This window comes from Leuresthes tenuis, unplaced genomic scaffold (genome assembly GCF_036924035.1).
Source record: "Leuresthes tenuis unplaced genomic scaffold, fLeuTen1.0.hap1 SCAF_1, whole genome shotgun sequence".
In the NCBI taxonomy this organism is placed as follows: Eukaryota; Metazoa; Chordata; class Actinopteri; order Atheriniformes; family Atherinopsidae; genus Leuresthes; species Leuresthes tenuis.
Genome location: NW_027325355.1, coordinates 9813771 through 9835142, shown reverse-complemented (window position 1 = coordinate 9835142; position 21372 = coordinate 9813771). Strand labels below are relative to the sequence as shown.

At 42.7% G+C, this 21372-nt stretch overlaps 2 protein-coding genes across 2 annotated transcripts in view; one reads left to right on the top strand and one right to left on the bottom strand.

Moving 5' to 3' along the window:
- Positions 1 to 21372, bottom strand: part of LOC140292462 (NLR family CARD domain-containing protein 3-like) — a 596771-nt gene that overhangs the window by 166543 nt on the left and 408856 nt on the right. The window lies entirely within an intron of this gene.
- The window catches only part of LOC140291480 (NACHT, LRR and PYD domains-containing protein 3-like), a 227820-nt gene that overhangs the window by 36052 nt on the left and 170396 nt on the right, over positions 1 to 21372 (top strand). The window lies entirely within an intron of this gene.

Genomic DNA, 21372 nt, shown 5'->3' with positions numbered 1-21372 from the left:
CCCATGCCAGATGGTCCTTTTCGACATCTGGTTATGGATTATGTGGATATGATTGATCGGGTACAAGGAAAAAGATGCATGCTGGTTGTTGTTTGCAGGTTCAGTAGGTGGATCGAGGCCTGCCCCACCTCCAAGGCTGATCACAAGGCTGCAGCAAAATTTCTGTGTAGAGAGGTGTTTCCCAGGTTTGGCATGCCAGACACCATCTCATCTGATAATGGTCCGCATTTTGTTTCACAGGTGATACAAGAAATGTTTAAAATCCTGGGTATCAAGCAGAAGTATGGATGTGTTTATCACCCACAGTCTCAGGGGTCTGTGGAGCGAGCTAATGGTGTCTTGAAAACCAAAATAGCTAAAATCATGGCTGATTGCAATGGCAAACTAACATGGGTAGACGCACTTCCCCTGGCATTGATGGCAATGCGCTCCCAAACTAACCGACTAACGCATCTAACTCCTCATGAGATGCTTACAGGGCGTCCTATGCCTCTCCCACAAACTAGAGGACCACTGGAGGGGCCTGCCATGGCTCAGCTGGAACGTGAGTTGGGAGATTATTTACGTGCATTAACTCAAATCCACAGACTTGTGTTCCAACAGGTGAAAGAAGCCCACGGCAAAGACGAGACACACATTCCCCTTGACGTTCGTGACGTCCAAATTGGTGACCTGGTGTTCATACGGGTGTTTAGGCGACAGTGGAACGAACCACGTAGGGAGGGACCCTTTAAGGTTGTGCTCACTACTCCCACTGCTTTGAAGGTTGAAGGTAAGCCCTTCTGGTTCCACAAGAACCACTGCACCCGCTATAGGCCACCAGACCCACCTGGACACTTTCCAGAACCGTCGGGGTCTGAGCATGTTGAAAGGGCGGCGCACAGCCTCCCTCAGGACACCGGTTCCAGTCCGTCACCGACCTCCTCAAGTTCTGAATCAATATCACCACATGGTCAGAGGAGGTCAGCCCGTTTGTCAGCCCGTCGGCACAGACCGCAATCCAGTGACTCAGAGCATTCACATGCTGCTAAGACGCCTGACAGGCCCAGTAACCCTCTTACTGACGCAGGTGCTCCTGCAAGTCAGGTGGTGCCTCAAGACGGCACACCAGCACCTGAAGAGCACCATTCGCAACACACACAGGGTTCTGATGGCGGTGTGGCACGTTCATCAGATGGCCCGTCACATGCATGCCCATCGCTACTTTCACCGCAAGAGGAAGTACCAGGCCTGTCTGACCCACAAACTTTCACATATCCGCCCACGCCGGGTGCGGACTGGTTTACCTCTGATTCAGATTAGCTGCATGTTGGTGTTAACCCTCTGTGGGTTAACAACGGGGGAAATTATAGTAGCCACCACTGCTAATCCTCACACAGTCACCCCGCGACACATATTAGATACATGCGCTTTGGCAATGACCACATTAGCCACTAACAGAGGGATAATAGATAGTGATAATGGGGAAATTAAATACATAATGCATGTCAAAGCAGATATATATGATTATGTGTTAACAGAAGAAATAGGGGCCGAGTCAATGGGTAAGCATTGGCTGGGATATCCCCAAAACGCGGACTGCAGTGTGGAGGGGACGGTGACCATTCAGGTAAGATGCACCGAGACAATGTGTACAAACACACAAACAGGACAGAGCATGTCAGTAGAAGAAGCCAGAATCAACGTAAAATTGATGAATAAAAGACAAAGACGGGATTTGAACAAATTAAGAACAGCACATTGGAACACAAATTTGTTCCAACAATGGATACAGTATTGAATAAGCGATATGTTTGCAGCAAGAAGGCAGGAAAAACGAGACTGCATTGCCTGCTATAATGCTAAAAAACTGCCCCAAGTTCAAATATTACCAGGGAGTAAGATAGGGGATTGTCCAGACATTTCCAAATGTTTTCCCCACTGTGCTATGCACATGGCAGGGGGACGTTCGCGGTGGAGTGGAAACAAGAAGGTCTGCCCCAAAAAGCTTGCTTTTGATGGTTATGACACACTGGCAGTACTTCCCCCAGTGGTGCGCAAGCCTGACGACCTTATCTTTCCTTTCTGCATAGCACGAGGAGACGAATTGGAGGAGGTTACGCAGAGAGCATCTGCAGTGATGACGGATGCGGAGGGATTGGTGAGATGCAGCAGATTAACATGGTACCCGAAACTAACCACAGGAAATGCCACAGGAACCATCAAAGTATGTGAGACCAGTCCGAAAGCCCGAATACAATGTAAGCAAATAGTACCAAACGGGGGACATGTGATTTATGAACAAAATTCGTCGTATATAGCCCAGTACAGACTGCTGGATTTGGGAAAGGGAACAGAACCATTGGGAGATATCTTTTGGACTTGTGAGAGTAACGCCACTATGTTGCCACACCTACCGGCCAATTGGACGGGCATATGTGCTCCAATAATGTTAACAGGACATTTATCCTTAATTACACACGAATCAAATGAAACTAAAATACACCTTAGGAGCAAACGAAGTACTCCTGACTCCAACCCAGATAAGGACTGGGATGTTTGGAAAGCATGGGATTGGAGAGCATCCAATGAAGTTTATATTACCTGGGATCAGATCCCCTTGGGTGTTCCTGATGATAACACTGCTATAGGAGAAGCCTGGATAGAGTCGGGGAGGGGATTAGGCTCGGTTCCGTTTGCAGGAACTATAGCAAACGCCCAATACATAGCTAGAAACAGTCGGTGGGTCAATCTCCTTTGGTTTAATCAACAGAGATTTATGAATTTCACTGTCAAAGGGGTGGCGCTAGTGCGGGAACAATTACATGCAACGTCATTAATGACCTTACAAAATAGATTTGTGATAGAAACACGCATGGCAGAGGATTAGGGAGTTTGTGATGTAATTGGGGAAGAATGTTGCACCTTGATTCCAATGCACACAGGCGCCAACGGTAGTTTGACAGGGGTCCTGAAAGAAATGAAGCTGCTGCGAGATGAACATGTGAAAAATTCCAATTGGAATACGCAAATTAAAAGCTTTAGGGACTGGCTAGGTAAATTAGGATGGCTAAAATACCTAAAAATGGCGGGAATAGTACTGGCCGTAATTGTGTTGGTGGTGCTGTTGGTGATCTGCTGTGTCATACCTTTGCTCCGCCTCCTAGTATCACGTCTTTTTGTTAGCATAACTGGACAATTCCCTGTAGTGCTGCTGCAAAGTCACCCAGACGTGGAAGAACGTATAGGGCTGTATGAAATATAGGAAAATAGGTAGGAAGGTAGATGGTCGCCGCCTGCTCCCCACAAGGTACGTGTTGTAAATACTCACATACGTGTTGTAAATATTCACCTACATGTTGTCGATCGTCATATATACAAAGGAAGGCAAGTCTCTCGTCTACATGTTATACTTATATAACCACTAAAACCTACCATGTCTCTATCACAGACTGTTGGAAATGGCGGAAGCTTTCTTTACCCGACCACATGTGGCCGTGGATGATTGGTTTGGTCACAGTTCTAGCAGAGGGGACTACACACACACACCCGTAGGAACACACCCACCCCTAGCTGCCAACCCACTTGTTCCAAATAGGCACCTTGGTGACTCCCAGCAGGACGAAAGGCACTTCGACCCGCCGTCAGGGGGGCCTGAGTGGAGCCAGTCCCAGACACCTCCAAGGGGGAATCCAGCGAGACCAGCAGCAGATCTATCCGACATCCAGTGGCCACCAGCTTTCCGCAGACCTCCGTCCAACCCGCAAAGTCCAGACGATCCAGAGGATCGAGGGCATCCTTCGGAGATCCACATCAACCAACCAGCAGTTGCGATCCAACCGATGGCAAGACCTCCATCTGTCAGACCGACCTATCTTCAAGTCGGCCCGGGTGATAGGGCTCATATCTCAGCATTCCTGACCCGGCCTTTCGATCAGTACATACAACTCAGTGACCTTCGGGGTGAGATTGGGACCATGACAAAAACAGTCTACTCTGCGCTGCAAGCAGGTCTCACTTCTATGGCCCGCAAACAGATCCAGAAAGTCAGAAGCTCCGCTCATAGAGGCAAGTACAAACAGAACCTGATTAGGGCGAGAGCGGAGCAAGAGAGACTGACTCAGCAATTGGTCCTTGCCCAACAGACAGCCAACTCTCTGCAACGGCAGATGGATCGGACCCAGGCTGATTATGATCGGGCTCAGCTAACCCCAACGCATCTGCGACAAGCCAATGCCTCTCTTCTCACGTTTTGTCAAAACAGACTGCGGCGACAAACCACTGCAAAAATGGAATAGAAGCCATACTGAGAAGGGGGGTGGGGGAACCCACCTTAACCCAGGAAGGACCGGCTGGAGGATTAAGACAATAGAAATGGGACTATCTGAAAGAGGATGTAGAACATATTACGATGGATTAAAGGAATGAAAGTAATTAAGACAAAGGTAGTAACTACAGATATACACTTAGTGTTTGGTTATGGGTAAAGGGGATAATGATTAATATTAGTAAATCGGTAACCTTGCTGTAGTAGGCATGGTTCAATGATGTATTCACAAGTGCATACGCACTGTGAATAAGTATATTGCTACATAGAACTATGCTGTGATGCTCTATTGCAATATACATACGGAAGTAGCGTGGGTGTGAACCCTCGGTTGTAAGCTTAGCCTGCGTCATAGGCACAGGCCTGATGGGTGCTTTTAAATTGGTACAATTTAAGCATTGTCCTAGTGGCAATGAAGCTAGTGAAAACAATAATTAAAAATTTTTCTATAAAAAAAGTTTCAGAGGATTAACCCTCAATACGTGTGCCATGGGTTCGCCCTTAGAACAAACCAAAGGTAACTGGCTGCGTGAGCAGAAATGGACATGGTTTGGTGTGTGCTGTTGCAACTATCAATATGTCACAAGTATATTTACCCTGCATGTTCACGTGTGATTTTTATGGTACGATTAGTGTTGACATGTTGTACTGCTGACGTTGCCACCTGGCGAGGGCTTTACCTCTCACAATTTACATGTGAGAGGATGTTTCCCTGGCCATGTCTGCAAGGTTCAGCTAGGAGCCGTCAGGGACGATCACGAGAGCCATCTGGATGGGCCAGTCCCAGGATGGATTTTAAGGTGAAGTCGCACAGCTGTCCTTAAAGCTGGAACTTCATCTTCTCGTGATCCTCACTGTGGGATACATATGTGCTTACTACTTACTGTTGGTGTGGTGTTTTTACCTCTATCATATAACCAGTGTGCTGTACTTCATTACTCTGTGTGTGCATGATATCTACTGGAACGTGGTTTTCTTTGATGGGTGGTCCTTATCAGGACCACAGGGGGGAAATGTGGAGTAAGTTTACCGGGCCCCAAAAGTTATAGAATAAATTAAGGCATGCTGTCAACAGTTAAGGCAGGCTGACGAAGGCGTGCTGTCGAAAATTAAGGCATGCTGTCGACAATTAAGGCATGCTGACGAAGGATAATATATGGAAAAGTACCAATGTTTAGCTCTGTGTAAGGACGAGTCAGGCGTTAGGGTCATGGAAAGGGTCATGGTCAGTGTCGAGTCACGCATCAATGCAAACATTGTAAAACAGGAAAAATGGATGTAGAGGGGAAGTCAGGAGTAGGGGGAAGGACTATTGCATTAATAAAGGTTTTAAAAAAAGACATGACTAAGGGCCCTGCCACGGGTAAGCTAATTGATTAAAACCTAACGTTGGAAGATTGGGGAAAACACGCCATACGAAAGGAGGGGCCCGGGGAGGAGCGTCCACAGGCCCAACTTGTATAAAAGACGGGACTTTCAGAAGAGTTTTCAGACTTAGCCCGGGCTACTTCTCATGTATGGTCGAATTGTAACTCTGCAATAAAACCATCATTGGACCGCGAACCAGCTGAATCTGTCTCATCTTTGACATTCCGTGACTTCTCATCTTTAACTACTGAGTATAGCACATTAGGTAATTTGGACTCCACAAAAGTCACAACAAACTCTGTAGCAAGAAGATGAAACGCATGAGAAATGTTGACATCTTTAATAAAATGCAGAACAATGAAATACAAACAAGTGTAAAGCTAGACTTTACATCAAACTGAAATGATATATTGCTTCTAAAGATGTTGTATGTTTACAAACATACCCACGGCTGGTGCACAGCTACTTTGCGAATTTTAACTTTAAACAAAACATATATGTTCAGTATAATAGAATAAAACGTGTATCTACTTTAAAAAATATTGCATTTTCAATTCAATTCAGTTTTATTCATATAGCGCCAAATTAAAACAATGTGATCTCAAGGCACTGGTATTGTTCTGTCTGTCAACTCAGAACTGATGCCATATTTAACTTGAACGGTGGGAGATCTGTCCACAGTTAAAACAATCCCAACAAATTATAAAGCACGTTCAATGATTCTTCAAACATGTGCTACCCACAGAACATTCAGAACAAAAGTCCTGACAAGAGAAGGTGGTATTCCACAAAGAAGATTTTTAATCTGAACAAGGGAAATTCTTCTGATTGGTAGATCCTGTTGCTGCTCCCAGGTGAATGTTTTCTTATCTGCCGTAAAATATATTGTTGATTTAAACCAATAATTTATACGCAGTGTGAATACGTTGGTGAGTCTTTAGGTGAGATAACTGAGCGAAAGCTGTTCCACACTGACCACAGCTATAGGGTTTCTCTCCTGTGTGAATACGTTGATGTGTCTTAAGATTGGAAGATGTACTGAATGCTGCCCCACACTGACCACAGTTGTAAGGTTTCTCTCCTGTGTGAATACGTTGATGTGTCTTAAGATGGGAAGATGTAGCGAAAGCTGCCCCACACTGACCACAGCTGTAAGGTTTCTCTCCTGTGTGAATACGTTGGTGTGTCTTTAGACTAGATAATTGAGTGAAAGCTATTCCACACTGACCACAGCTATAGGGTTTCTCTCCTGTGTGAATACGTTGATGTGTCTTAAGCTGGGAAGATGTAGCAAAAGCTGCCCCACACTGACCACAGCTGTAAGGTTTCTCTCCTGTGTGAATACGTTGGTGTATCTTAAGAGAGGAAGATGTTGTGAATGCTGCTCCACACTGACTACAGCTGTAAGGTTTCTGTCCTGTGTGAATACGTTGGTGTGTCTTAAGCTCGGAAGAACTAGTGAAAGCTGCTCCACACTGACCACAGCTGTAAGGTTTCTCTCCTGTGTGAATACGTTGGTGTTTCTTAAGAGTGGAAGATGTAGTGAAAGCTGCCCCACACTGACCACAGCTATATGGTTTATTTCCAGTGTGAAGCCTCTGATGATACCTCAGATGTGATGATCTTTTGAAGACTTTCCCACAGTGTTTACAGGAATGACATCTGGATCCCTCTTGGGCTATATGTTTCTGCAATGATAGGGAGGAAGAAGGATTAGATCCTTTTGAAGTTCACACAAGATTTCTCTAAGCTAACCAACATATTCTAACTGGACGTGTATCGACCGAGCCACAGGTCTCAATATCTCAGATCAAACATGAATGCTGAGAGTGTGTTTAGAAGTGCCCTCAGCTGTCAGCACTGTGTTCTGATGTGTTCTACACGTTCAGGTTTTTAAGCAGTAAACTCTTGCTCTTTGATCTTTCACTAATTATTTTTTGCCATGATGAAATTCTGAAAAGGAACTCTTGCTACAATATTTATAAATGATAGAATGAAGCACAGTCTTGTCCAAGTTCTTCAATTAAACAACTTGTAGAGGTTGGACTGAAAAAGGTTGACCACTGGTTTAAATGAATAAAAGTAACAGTGGTGGTAATACATGACATTCTTGACACTAACCCTTTGTTCCAGCTTACAACCCAGAGGTCTGCAGCCATTGAGCTCAACAGCTGTCAGGGAAACAGTTTTAACTCAACCTTCGTTTCTCTCTAAAACAACTCTTTACCCTGAGGTAGATGAGAGCTACAAACCTGTCATCTAACCATTAAAGACCCAGAAGTATTACCACCACCAGGTTTAATTCATGTAATCCAGAGACTTTGAACACAAATAATGAAGATTAGCTCCTGAACCTCTCAAATCTGAAGACTGAGAGCCAGAAAATGTCCCACCACAACAATCTGCCCACTGAGTTTCTTCCAGCAGATCATTCAGCCTGCAGCACATTTTCAGTCTAAGCACATCTCTATCAGAGAGAGGAGATGAAACCAAGAAACACTATTTCCACATTTGAAGTGGTACTAGCTATTCAAATAATATAATTTTACAGTGGGAGACAGTTGAGCAGAATCAAGTTCAAGTTATTGTTGGTGTGGCCCTCTGACACAATTTCTCATGTGGCCCCTTGTAAAAATGAATTTCCCACCCCTGGTCTAAGCACATTTGTATCTGTGAGAGGAGATGAAACCAGGAAACACTTTGCTAACACCTTTTCAACATTTCATGGAAAAGCAGAACAAGCGGACGATACACTGAGCCTCGACACTCGCCCTTCTGTCTTTAATGTCCTCCACACTGACCTGAAGCCCAGTGGAACCAGAGGATGAGCCGGCTCTGTTCCTGGTGAAGGGGTTTGGATCCTGGTTCTGCCGCTCCATTCTGGTCCTGGTCCTCCGACTGATGGACTCTGTCTGCAACTGTCAGTACATACAATAAGATCCAGCTGTGGCGTGCAGCATGTTAAACCACACCCACTTTTCTTCTTCTCTTGATAACCTTTCTGGACAGTTTTTAACAATCTAGTCACATTTCATTAAACTTATTACTGTGGTTTTTATTTAAATCCCTGAGAACTTTAAAATGGTTCTTAAAAGACCCACTAAGGTCACAGTTCAAAATATTTGGAGCTTTTTGATCAAATTCAGAAATTTTTTTATAATATACTCTGTAGAATGACACCCACTGTGTGCAATATCCCATGAATCTCATCTGAGTCAGTGTAACATGATCAACTTAAATCATTTTACTACATTAAAACAATGATACTGTTTGAGGAAAGGGTCCCAATATCATCCCAAAGCCTGAAGTTCAGATTTTCTCTATTTCTAAATTTGTTCTCATTTCCAAGAGCTGTCAGGGATCCAGGAAAGTAACACAGAGTAATCTCAGATTTGTCACAGGTTAAACTCTGAAGCCCACGGTTCAGCTCTCAGGGAGCTTCAGTCTGGACTGAGGCTTGAAACTGAGAAGATGTGATGTTTCAGTGGGGGAATGATCTAGTTCTGTGCGGCGAACAGCATGTCAGCAGGAGCTGTCTGACTGATCTGAGACACTCTGAAGAACAACATGAAGTGGACCATTTTGAGGCTGTCATTTAAATATAAAGGAGTGTTTTTCTGGCATCAGAAGTGCTCGTCCAGTGATTCATTCCAGAAAGCTGCTTTAGTGAAACCTAAAGTTTGAGATGAAGGAAATTCTCAGACCCTTAAAACTCTGAAATGTTTTTCAACCCAAATAACCTACAGTCTCCTTTATTTGATTCTGAAAGTATCTGAATTGGTAAACATGTGTCCAGTTGAAGAGTAAAAAGTGATCTTGTGTTGTGGTCAGATCAGAGTATCAGCTCCTAAAAGTTGCACAGATCCTCCTAATAAAGATCATTTTAGCTCCATTTTAACTCCAGATGTTGGCAGGTGGACTTTATGAGTAAAGACATGTACAATCTTTTTATCATGCGGTCAGTCCTTTTTGATATGTGGATAAAAGAAAATATTGGATATGTAAAGGAAACTGAATAATGAAACTTTCATGAGACGCTTCTGAAGAGGACAGTCAGACTGTCTTTTAATAGGCTTCTGAGTGTAAATCTGAGAAATCAGACACTGATGCTGAACTGTATATTTCTACTGCTCCTGTGATACTTTCCTGGATCACTGGCAAATCTATATTATAATGCTATGACTCCTCTTCAAACAACATAAACTCTTAATGTAATTAAAGTATTTATAGTGACCATAATTAAATCCCATTTTAAGATCTAATCATGAAATATGGCATAGTGTGTACATTAAACACATCATATCACATGTTTTTTCTCCACATTTTGATCAAAAAGCCAAATGATACCCAGATAAGGCCGGAACGAACAATTCTAAATTGATAATCACATTTTTTAAATGACAAAAGAATTCAGAAAAACTACAGAAAGAAGTTTAGAAAACTGCAGCTTTAGTGGAAATTGTAACAAGATGGTCAAAAAATGTCCAACGAGGTGAGAAAATCGGAAGAAAAGGGTACAGAAGTATGTTTAACACACAGGTAAAAGGATAAAGCTCCATTTTATTTGTCCATCTTGCCGGCTTATTGAAATCGTTAGTTGAGGTTGTGTTTCTGGTTTCTGCTTTGAGTACAACGGTTTGCAGAGCATTAGCATTAGCAGGACATGCTAACTGTGTATGGCAGCCAGGTTATTTAAACTTTTTTACTCTTTAGTGCATGTTCTGACTGCCCGTGTCCAGGTGCAGGAATCAGACCAATGAAGTACTTTGAAGACATTTCTGCAAATGTTTGACCGCTACATGTATTCTTTTCTGGACTCACCTGCATGCAGCTTCCTGTAGTGATGTTCTGAAATGTGCTGAGGCTTCGGAGCGTGTGTGGAGTAATGGAGGAGACGGTTTACTTCATTTAGGGGAGGAGCCGAAAAGGATGACGTCCGCAACCTCACTACCCGTCCCAACCACGTGACTGCTTCCGGAAGTGCTTCAGATTTTGTCAGATTTATATACCCGAGTATTGACAAGCAGAGAAACCCCTCAATCTCCATTTAAGATGTGTTTTTTTTTATGGAGAGTTGCGGTCAGTTCAGGTTCAGGATACTAGAGTTTTGATAGCGTTAATATAGTTTGGAGATAGTTTGGGGAGTTAAGTGAGAGAGAGATAGTTTTGAGATTAGGGAGAGTGAGGAGAGAAGGATAGGTAAGAGGATGGAGCCAGATAGGAAGAGGAAGATTTCCCCCGTGTGAGAATATTTTGATTTGATATGTCCTATTAAGGTAAAGCTTAATCTAACATATATCAGATGCATTAGGTTTTCTGATCAACAACTGTATTTTCACTGTTTCTTAATGTATTCATAGGTGAGGTGTTTACTGTGTTCCAAGGAGTTGGGGTACAATAAGAACACCTCATGCATGCTAAGGCATTAACTTTCTTTGAGTAAAGTGACAGAAAAACACACACAACCTGCCATATCATATGATACTACCTTTCTGGGAGAATTTACACACTGAATACATTAAAAAATATTTCATCATACACATATGTGATAAGGGGATGAGAAATGGGTGGCGGTGAGCTCTCAGTGCCTGTGAGAGAGAGAGAGAGAAGGGGGGGGGGATTGGAGACAATAAAGCAGCAGGGGGTCTCTCAAACCTGGTGTAGAAGGTGTTGAGATCATCAGCTAGTCTGGGGGAGGGGGCGACCACAGGGCTTCTACCTTTGTAGTGTCTGATGGTTCTGAGAGGACTCCACACAACTGCAGGGTCGTTGGTGCCTGAATCACTCTCCAGTCTGGCTCTATAGTCCTCTTTAGCATTTTTGATGGCCTTCTTGAGGCCCTGTCTGGCCAGTCTGAATGTGTCCATGTCACCCTCTCTGTACGCTTGCTCTTTCCGTCGCCTGAGCTCTCTGAGCTGCTTGGAGAACCAGGGCTTTTGGTTATTGTGCCTTGTGATGGTTTTGGTTGGGAGGCAGACCTGCTCACAGAAGCTGATGCAGGAACATACAGTGTCAGAAAAGCTGCCGTTGTCATCCTCAGGGCCCCTCAGTGACTCCCAGTCAGTAGACTCCATGCAGTCCTGAAGCATGTCCCTTGCCTCTGGAGTCCACCTCCTTACTGTAGTCCTGGATGGTTTGGCCCTTCTCAGTTGCTGCCTGTATGTGGGGACCATCTGTATGATGCAGTGGTCGGAGTGTCCAAGGGCAGCGTGGGGGATGGAGCGGTATGAGGGTTTTATGGTGGAGTAGAAGTGGTCCAGTGTGTTGCTGTCCTGCATGGCGCATGTCACCAGCTGTTTGGAGCTCGTCAGTTCCTGGGAGAGGTTACATGAGTTGAAATCTCTCATCACAAGAACTACCGAGTTTGGCCGAGAGGTGGAGAAAGGAGCTGCTGAATCGTTGTTGAACGTGTTCACAGATGTACTTAGTTCACTTTTCTGATCATCACGTTAAGACCAGATGTGAACAGCTCCAGGGCGCCGTTGGAACCACTGTGTGTCATTCATTACTGTAAAAACTGTGCACCATCCTTTCCACTTTTTTTATTCCAAGATCTTCTCCACTTCAGCTTTTGGCTAAATCTAAACACAGCTCACATGTCTTTGGACATTAATAACATAGATCACAGTGACATATGCAACACTTCAGATAAGCAGCTGCCCCAGTATAATTACAGATGGTTAAAATCCTTGTTATTTTATAATATTCTTTCATGAACTGTGAGAAGCATTACACAGAGGGTTCATCTCCAATGCAGGAGTTTTGGTCTGTCTGCAGCCTTTTTATTCTAATGTCAATGACCAGTTCAGCAGGTGTGTCCCTCAGAGGAGCTGGAGGCAGCTGTTCAGGGCTACTTTTTTAGAAGAAGGTTTACTGATTGGAAAGGGGGCTCCTCATGGTGACACTTTGTGGGTAAGAGCCTGAATAAGGGCAACTTCTTCTTCTTCTTGGTTCTTGAAGACGTTTCATCTCTCATCTGAAAGGATTATTCAGTTTTGAACTAGTTGGTGGGAGTATGGACTTCTAAGCATCAGAGTGGTCTTTTACACCAACACGTTGTGCTACATTCAGTTCTTCACTGGCGAGGTTTCAATCTGAAGTTCCCTTAGATCAAATATGTCCACAACCACACAGATGCAAACAAAAACGTATTCAGACAGAAATATTAACCACTGTAATGAGGTGTAGACTTATTTATTGACCTCCTTGCTTTGTTCACAGAAAGTTTCAAGAGTTTTTTCTCTCTCATGATCTAACTTTTCTCCGTCTGTGATATTGGCTTTTTTAGCGTGAGGTAAAAAGGATCCACAGGAGTCTGGAGGATGGACACAAATACAGGGAAATGAGAGGTATGCCTGACTGCACTGGGATGTTGTTTCCTCACCTGTGAGTCACTTTGGATCAAAGCATCTGCTAAATGACTAAATGGAAATGACATGAATGTCCATGATGACTGTACAGAAACATTCCACAGAACTGTGTATATGAGCTATCTTTGTAGAAACTGGAAGATATCTGTAATTGGAATTATGACTTGTCCTAATTCACTTACAGATATCCGTAGTTCACATAGCGGATATCTGCAACTGAATTGTAGATATCTGTAATGACAAACCCCATACACATGAATGGCAAAAGTGACGTTTGTCCTAAAAATAAATGTAGTGTTGGATATGCCTGGGACGATAACAAGTTTTGCTTGACGATATATTGTCCCACAAATTATTGCAGAATAAACGATATTATTGTCAACATATACTGTATATCATAATAATACACACAGTTTAAATTAAAATAAACTTTTATTTCTGTGTTTTACATCATTGTAATTTTTAAGAACGTTTAAATATCCTCAATAAAACAAGAAATAAAATGGACTCTCAGTCTCCATTAGCACATATTCAGTCTGCCTGTTAAACATTAAAATGGCTTGCCATACAGATCCACGGTCAGCACCTTGAACATCAGCAGTGAAAGAAGAAGATCAGATGAATCTGGAGACTGCAGGAAGATCTGCTGACAGTCTGCAGACTAATGTGAGAGAATAATATTTGTGTGTTTGTTATCCAGAAGAATTCAGACTGATGATGTCATTGTGAGCAGAGCACTGCTGGAAAGTGATATAACAGAGTGACCTAAATTAGGTGCCACGATTTGTGTGTGTGGTCATTCACAGTGTTAGCCTGATTCTTTCATTAGAAGCCCAAGAACAAGCTGGAGAAATCTTAAATTGTTAGTGATCACAGGTAAAGTATGGCAGCGCTGGACTCAGAGTGACAGAGCGCTCGCAGGAAATCCTGAGCCGCGATATCCAGAAATATTTCATATTTATCTTCTTCACATTTATCTCACAGAGGTTTGATTTACACGCGACCAAGTAAAATTGGCCAGTTATTGGTGACATGAGCAGGCCAACCACCATCTGTGTCATGTTCTTTGGATGATATAAACAACGTGTGTGTGTGTGAGTGTATTTTCTAGGCATTTATCTAATGTACCAGACCTATCTGACACGATAGAGAAGCTTCATCTGACCCAGTTATTTAGTTCCGTTATGCACTCTTAAAGTCTTGGCCTTTTCAAGGACATACATTACGTAGTATGAGCAGAGTGGAAAAGTACAAAATGGGAACATGGCTTATTTAGAAAAATACATAATATGAATACATAATGTCTAAGAATAAAGCCAGTTATAACATCATTGATCCACTGACTGACGAAATCTGATTATACTTTGATTCAGGAGGCACAGTAAGATGTGCAGTGGAGTCATTACACAAGTTTGGGAGTTTAAAAAAGAAGGAGAGGCAATCCCACTTTCAAAATAATAAAACCCCTCTGAAAATGTGAAAGGTTGGGAAAGCCAGCAATTTGGTCCACTTCAAACTTTCTGTCATGACAGCTTTCTGATACCATTTCTATTTATAATTCCTTTTTCTACTTGAAATGAGTAACAGATCCCATTTTTAGATTGAGAATGCTTTGTCATTGGAGAGCCTGCAGGACCTTATCGTACACAGCAGCACCATGCTGCAGACTGCAGGGTGTTTTAAACGTGTTGGGTGTCACGGTTTATTCTCTGTTCCATGTCTTGTCTCGTCACTTCCTGTTTTATTTTGAAATTAACCTTGTCCTCTCGTTTCAGGTAACTTGCCTATCCTCCCGTGTCATGCGTCTCATTGTCTTCCCTGATTCCCAAGTGTTTCCACCTGTTCCCCCTGGTCCCTCATGTGTTCAAATAGTCTGCGTTTACCTTGTCTCGTCGCCAGTATGTTGTCTCTTTTGAGCGTCACGACCAGCCACCTTGTCTTGTCTCGTCTCCACAGATTCCACGGGCCTGCAGCGAGCGACTCTCCTGCAGTGCATCTTGTTTGGTAATTTATTTCACAGCCTTAGCCTTAGTTTATTTATTGTTGAACAGTAAGTTTCAGAGCCTTTGTTTTTCCTCCATTTTTACGGAGTGATTTTTTGTTGTAACCATTCATAGTCGCCTCCGTTAAAGTAGAGCCTTAAGTTAAAGTTACATTTTCATAGAACCTCTGTTTTGTAAAGAGTGTGCCTTTGTTTTATTCCGCCTCACGTTGAGAGCGCGTCTTTGCTTTGTTAAGAGTTCATAGCTTTTGGTTTTCCTCCCATTTTGGAGAGACTTTATGTTTTGAACTTTCATAGCTGCGCTCCTCCTCCCTCGTAGTTACAGAGGAGAGCGCTTAGGCGTTTTATAGCCTGTTTCGTTCGCACTGCCCGGAGAGCGCCCTGCAGTGCCGCTACCTTGTCTTGTGTTTATTAAATAAAACCCTCTTGAAACCACGACCCTGCATCTCCGTCCTGAATCCCTCTCTGGTACGTGACATTGGGTCGATGTCAAAGCACAGACATTGGGTCCCTCTGTGGTATTTAATTGATAGGAACCCCACAGCAGTTGAAAGTAGTGTATTGTATTGCTTTTGCCTCGAACGAGTTAAGGGTAAAACATGTGACTGCCTGTTACTTAACTCTGCTCTAAAACACCTAATATCCAGAGAGATCCAACAGTACACAAGTTTACACATCTGCCACATATCCAAAATGTTTCCGGGGATATACGGGAAGATCTAATCTGTAACAGATCCTAGGATACCCTCTATGTATACATCTATAGCAAATCCTAGTATTGGATATTGTTATAATTGCATTTGTTCTTAGACATTATGTATTCATATTCTGTATTTTACTAAATAACATGTGTTCCTAGCTGGTACTTTTACACTCTGCTCATACTGCACAATCGATGACCTTAGATAGTCCAAGACCTTAGGATGACATAGCAAGACGAAACAACTGGGTCAGACAAAACATCTCTATTGGAGTAGATAGGTCTGGTACATTAGATACACGCCTAAAACAGCACTAACACACATTATTTATCACATCCAAAGAACACGAGGAGGACAGTACAACCTCTGTGAGATAAAGCTGAATATAAATATGGAATGCTTCTTGATATCGGGGCTCGGCCTGATGGATTTCCTGCGAGAGCTCTGTCACTCCGAGTCCAGCGCTGCAATATACTTTACATGTGACCACTAATAAATACTTTGTCATCCCCATAGACTGACTCATCACTATCCTGTAAGTGACACAAATACAGGACATTAAACATTATTCCACTTTCCCTCACTGGAAAACATCAGTGTCACATCCACATCCATCTCTACATTTTTAAAAAGATTGTAAAACCACAAACATAACACGACTGAATGGATCCTAAAGTGATCTCTGACAATGATAATTGCAATTTTAAAGTAGATCAAACTTTTAATTAAATACCCTTTGCAAACAACTTAAGTGTACATTTCTTCACATGTGGCTCCATATATACATCCATGGATAAAACTGCAGTGATGCATAAGCAACTATCTACTTCATGAGTTCCAATATTTTTTGCTTTTCACAGAAAGACAAGTTACATGAAGCCGGCATGCTGACGATGTGCTGTTGTTTTTCATTATATGAGATGAGATACTTTACTGTCTTTGTGTGAACACTCATTGTACCCGGTTACGGTGTATTCTGTCCTCAGTCATTGCAATATTGGGTGCTTGAATAGAAAGTAATTGACTACTTGCTTTTGGAAGATATTTCAGCTTTCTTCTGAATGAGCTGTTCAAATGCTAAATCCACACGTGGGGCGTTCAAGGCTTAGAAGCTGTTGTTTTTAACACTCATACAGTAGATATTATAACAGTCATTGTCTCAGTTGTATCACTGACACATAGACCATCCTGTTGGTCGTCTGGAACTACCGACCACATGAATGAGGAATGAAATAGCCTATTCATATGAGAGCTGAAACAATCAGGCACTTAGAACAACTGTTGCATAACATTCAGCTTACCTCTTTTTCATCACTTTCAAGAGCAGCTGAGGTTTCCTTGTTTCCTCTTCCATTCTTTTGTTTAATTTCATACTTTTCCTTACTAAGTGCATTTTATGAGTAAATTATACTTGCAACTATAGGAAAATGAAGGTATTAACATGGTCATTACATTAATACTAAGACTTACACTTCCATTTTAATACTAAAGCTTACACTTGTATCTTAGCATACATTTTACTTCTTTCTGCCACAAAGTACTAATAGTTAGTTTATCTTGATCCAAGTATGGAATAATGTCAAGTCATTCGCTCATGCTTACTTTTAATTTAGCAGAATACTAATCATATAGTACTGGAGTTTAAAAGTTTACAGTAAATAATATGTGTGCCCAATTGCATTACATTTATGTACCTTAAAGACATCCCTTTGCAAAATGTAGTATAGCTGAAGTTTATTTAATTAAGTATGTTATTAGTATAAGTATAGCAAGTATACTATGGACCATGTACTTGTAGTGAACTAGAAAGTATACTGACTCAATACTTCTTCAGACTAAACTTGAACATTCTTAAGTTTACAAAAGTGTACCCAAAGTATGAACCCCCCCAAAAAAAGTCTAACATACTACTATCTGCCTCCCATTGTTGTGTAAAGAAGCCTAATTTTTGAGCTGTGTCCCTGCCAGCACCCCACCCCCACACAAAGGAAATTCTGCAGGCCAGCAACTCTGATGTGCTCCTCTGTAAGAATCACTGGCCATAAAAGGCACATTTGCTATTTTTCCACAATAACATTTGTAACAAAATCTGTGCTGGCATTTGACAAAGGCATAAGACAAATTGTGTTATCTGAGAAATGGCCTCTTTCAAGTTGACTATGTGGGTTTGATTATAGTTGATGTGCCCTTTTGTAAGACTCAATGGGCTTCATACAATTTAGATTCGATGAAGGAAGGGAGAGGAAGGGAGTGTCGTAAAAGGTGTGAATGTTGTGGGCGAGAAACAATCATAAATAGGGAATGCCTGGCACACAGACCCAGACTTCACGATGTCACAACCAAGGCAACCAAGAGGGATCAGTGCTCAGGAGGCTTTAGCAATTCTACAGAGCACGTCGGACTGTGAATCTAATGGTGGAGATGTGGACTTTGCATTTCAGAATGAAAATGTTGTCACAGATTCGTCAAGTGATGAGGATGCGACTTCTCTTGCACCAATAAATCCTCCAAAGAGGGGAGGATTTATTGGTGCAAGAGACGGTTGGTCAATTATGTGATTGAGCAGGACAGTCCAGACACAGAGGCCATGTCAGATGAGGAGGAAGACACGTGGCATGTAAATCCCCCTTGTAATAAAAAACAAAAAAGTTGCAGATGTGGGCATAACACCTGGATCCACAGAAAAGGCGAAATATGGCACTATGTGGTTCCACCGCAAAGTTGGAGACTTTTCTGCTCATGAAACTTCACAGATGGCATTTGATGGATCTGGAGGGCCAACAGAGTTTTCAACAAACAAAATCACAAGTCGCCTTCAAAGCTTCCTGTGTTTGTTGGATATCAGCATGCTGTTGACCATCAGAGACTGCACAATCCAGGAGGGCCGTAGAACAAAACCCAGCTGGCAGATGAGTGTCTTCGAGCTGATGGCGTTCCTCGCAATCCTTTTTCACAGGGCTGCCAAGGGCTACATTGGTGCCATGCGACTCATGTGGTCCAGTAGATTCAGAAACCCAGATGTCAAAGCCATAATGCCCCGTAACCGCTTTCTTGAAATAAAGCGGTACCTTCGCTTCGACAACAAGGAGACCCGCAAGGAGCGCATACAAACGGACAAATTTGTAGCAATTTCAGACATCTGGCAGCGGTTTGTTCAGAAATGTGTGTCGTCCTACGGTCCAGGGCAGCATGTTACCGTGGATGAGCAGTTATTTCCTTCAAAGGTTCGTTGTCCCTTTCTGCAGTACACTGCATCAAAGCCTGACAAGTTTGGATTCAAGTTTTGGATTGTAATAGATCTGGACACAAAATACATGTGTAATGCCATCCCTTACTTAGGGAAAGATCCCACTCGTCCGACGGGAGAGAGGCTGTCAGAGAATGTTGTTTTGAAATTGATGGAACCATTTATGGACCAGGGAAGGACTGTAACTATGGACAATTTCTTTACCTCTCTGTCTTTGGCTAACAGGCTTCTTCAACGAAAAACAACTCTGCTTGGCACCATCAACAAAAATCGTTGGGAGTTACCAGCAACTGCAAAGGAAATCTTGGGGCGCCAGTTGTACTCCACACAGGTGTTCACATCTGGAAGTGCTTTGCTGACGGTGTTTGCAACAAAAAAATCTGTTTGTCTTTTGAGCACCATGCATCAGAAAGTGGAAATTGTGGACACCCAAAAACAAAAAACAAACACTTTTGTTGATTACACCCATTTCAAAGGCGTTGATATCATGGGCCAGAAATCACGCAACCACTCGGTGCGTGCAGGAACACAGAGATGGCCCATGGCTGTGTTTTACAATCTGCTTGACATGGCTGTCACAAATGCACAGGTCTTGTACACAGCATGTACAGGATCCAAAGAAAGTCGCCAACTGTTCATGCTGGAGCTTGCAGAGGAACTTCAAAACAGGCTTTTGCAGGAAAAGGCACAAGGGGAAGAACACAAACAGCAGCTTCGCGAGATGGGAGTTTCTCAGAAGAAAAAGACACAGTGCCAGGTGCACATACTCTGCAATAATAACAGAAGCACTGAACTTAGTGTACGCTGCCGCAGATACACCTGTGGCAAATGTAGGAAAGACTCACCATGGGAATGTGGAAACTGCTAGATGGGACAACTGTATGCTACATTTCTGTGCTTTGTATAGCCTTCATATGTAGTGAGCCTACTTTTCTTAGTGTGAAATAAACATTTATTCTTCCTGAAGTTATATCGTCTGTTTGTAGTTTTTCCAAGCTGAAATTGTGTTTTTGGGGCACTAATTCCAGTCCTCTGTCCTCTCACATTGTGAGCTTGGCAGAGTAAATTGTCATTGAAATTGAGGTTTACCTACAACCAAATTACCGTTCATGAATGATTTAGTATGTCCCTTCCTAAAATAACAGACCATTATTAAAACAAGTGTTATGACAAATAGTCTGACAAAATAAGGTGAATGTGAACATCTGTTAGTTGGCTAAATAAAATATAAATATGAAAAAGGGTCTGTCTTTGTACAGTCTGTGTACAACAGACATAACTCAACACACCGTATGTTGGGCTGATCAGAGTTCATTCAAACAGCAGTTTGGCCTTTGTACAAGCAGCAACCTCAGTGGGGGGTGGAGCGGCTAATCACAATACAATGGAGACAGTTAGCACCTTGAGAGGAATACACAATTTTTGCAGAGGGGAGGGGATCTTCGTACACGGCGAAGAAGCTTGTCAAATCGGCCCGTTGATATTCGAAAGTATCAAAAGTGCACTTGTTCAGGTCCCTCAGTGTGTGAACCAGTGTTGTAAATTCACTCGTTCCCAGCCTTGACCAGTTTAGTGGTCGTACAGACCACCTCCGCAAACGTCTTTTCTGTCGCCTGCGCTTCAACATTTGCAATATAAGCATTTGTTATTCAGTATTGATGAGCTCCAAGTCCAAATACAGCCGCTCCACCTCTATTGCCGTAGTTTACTGTTGTTAACTGTGACCGGAAGAAAAAGCAAGGATTCGGCTATAACCCCTGAAACCACACAAACACAGCCACACACCCCTAGCAGCATGTTGAATTGCAGAGAAACACGGTCCCTCAATGCAGAACTTTGAATGCTCAATGATGGCGTCACACCCAATGCTGTCGACGTGATGCGGAAACATAAAGTACATGAAATGTTATCTGAGCAACACAGAAATCTCTGATCACACTAATCTGCTCAGCTGGGTTTTCTCACTTCTGAACAGATGTTTGCTGTGAAGCGTTTTGTTGTTTCTTGCCAACTGAAAAAGGCTGGAAAAGAAGTCATTCTGCTGTTTTATGCTGTTTGTGTTTTCAGTGTGGAAAAGAGTGGATAAAACACCACAGGAACTCCATCTTAAGATGCAGCTTATTTTCTACACAGAGACAAAGAGACAAAGAGGGTTTCTATCAGGCTCAGCCTGAAGACACCAGTCAGCATACAGAGCTCGATAGATAGATTATGATCAAACATGTCTGATGCAGTCTTAAGAAACCTTTAATCGGTAATATCTACATGTGAGTTAAGAGCTAATATTGGACTCTTCTCTGGACTCTGGTCCAGCCAGCCAGGAGTACAGAAAGTTTGCAGGTTAGGGGTTAGCTTTAGTTTTCAGGCAGCTGAACTCT